This window comes from Gossypium arboreum, chromosome 12, assembly GCF_025698485.1.
Source record: "Gossypium arboreum isolate Shixiya-1 chromosome 12, ASM2569848v2, whole genome shotgun sequence".
NCBI lineage: Eukaryota > Viridiplantae > Streptophyta > Magnoliopsida > Malvales > Malvaceae > Gossypium > Gossypium arboreum.
The window spans coordinates 42,432,092-42,433,837 of NC_069081.1; the positions used below are offsets into that span (position 1 = coordinate 42,432,092).

At 41.3% G+C, this 1,746-nt stretch overlaps 1 non-coding gene across 1 annotated transcript; it reads left to right on the forward strand.

The window, feature by feature from the left end:
• The first annotated feature begins 1,210 nt into the window (after positions 1–1,210).
• On the forward strand, positions 1,211–1,317 carry LOC128286142 (small nucleolar RNA R71). The gene has a single exon (XR_008276687.1). It is a non-coding gene; the product is annotated as a small nucleolar RNA R71 (small nucleolar RNA).
• Positions 1,318–1,746: the final 429 nt, after the last annotated feature.

Sequence of the window (1,746 nt, forward strand, 5' to 3'; positions counted from 1 at the left end):
GGTAGTTTGTCTTGAAGATATGCGCTGCATTCCTTCATCAGAGCTACCATCTCAAATTCTCCAAGTCTTCGTTTTTTGGACAGGATATCCTTCATAAATTTGACGTAGTTCACCATTTGTTCAAGTGCTTCAACCAACAGGATGTTGATGTGAAGTTGCTTGAGTACATCTAGAAATTTCTTGAATTAAATTTCCTGCTTCTGCTTCTGAAGTCTTTGAGGGTAGGGTGGTGGTGGTTTCTTTACTGGAATTGGTTGATTTATTTTTTGCGGTAATTCTGCATCTAACGGAGTTGTTAGTTGATCGGAATTAGCTGGTTCTAGAATTACCTTGTCAGGTTTTTCAAATTCTGGTTCTTGTGCAACTGGAATTTCAACACTCGGTTGAACTTCCTTTGAGTCTTGAGCATCAACTGGCTCCTTTTCAGCTTCGATAGTGTTAGGCTCTATTGTCTTTCTGCTCCTCAATGTCAACGTTTTGCAATGCTCCTTCCCCGAATTCCTCGAATTCTCCATTTCACTAGGTAAAGCACCTTGTGCTCGGTTCCTGAGTTCAGTAGCCAGCTGGCCCACTTGATTCTCCAAATTCCTTAGAGTGGCATCATTTTTTACCATGTATGCCTTCAATAAATTCTTTAAGCTATTGTATGATTCGGCTTGAGCTGGTTTTTGAGCTTGTTGGGAAAAACTAGGCGGCTGAGTCAGTCTAGGTTGAGCATAGTTGTTACTGGTTCTAGCCCCTTGGTTGCTCTAGGAAAAATTCGGGTGGTTTCGCCACGATGGCTTATAGAAGTTAGATTGCAGCCCTTGCCTTCCTTGGTTTTGGTTCTGGTTACCCATGTAATATACAGATTCAGGGTTTGATGGACATTCTTCGAACAAATGTCCCTCCCCACAATAAACACATGCTATACTTTTAAATTGGTGAGGTGGTTGGGCTACAAAACTGTTAGACCCATTAGTGGTAAGATTCTTAAGCAATGAGGATATTGAAGACACTTGAGATGCGAGTGAAGTGAGAGCGTCCACTTCATGTATTCTAGCGACTCGTCTTCCTAACACAGCTCGATTGGTTGGCCATTGATAATTGTTACTGGCGATCCTCTCGATGATTTCGTAAGCCTCATTATAGGACTTAGAAAGCATCCATTACCATCCTCGTGTAAGCATTAAGACCATTATAAAATATCTCAAGTTGGATGCAATTTGGGATTCCGTGATGAGGGCATTTTCGTAATAACTCTTTGTATCGTTCCCATGCCTCATACAAGGACTCATCATCCATTTGTTGGAAAGTAGTGATCTCGTTCCTCAATTTAGCATTCTTACTAGGCAGGAAGTACTTCATGAGGAATCTTTCAGCTAACTCTTGCCATGTAGAAATTGAGTTTGGTGGCAATGAATTCAACCAGGCTCGAGCTCTGTCCTTTAGTGAGTACGGGAACAGCTTTAATCGTAATGCATCTTTGGGAACTCCAGCTAATTTGAAAGAGTCGCTCACCTCCAAAAATAGTCTTAAATGAAGATAAGGATCTTCTGTAAGCATTCCACTGAATTGGCCCACTGTCTGAAGCATCTGCAACATGACTGGCTTTAGCTCAAATTATTGTGCCTTGATTTCAGGTCTCCTAATACCCGGATTAAGATCATTAAAAATAGGCACTGCATACTGTCCCAAGGCTCTATCCCTATCATCAACAATAAGGATAGGATTTTGAGCAAGGTTTGCTCCATTTCCTTGATTCAT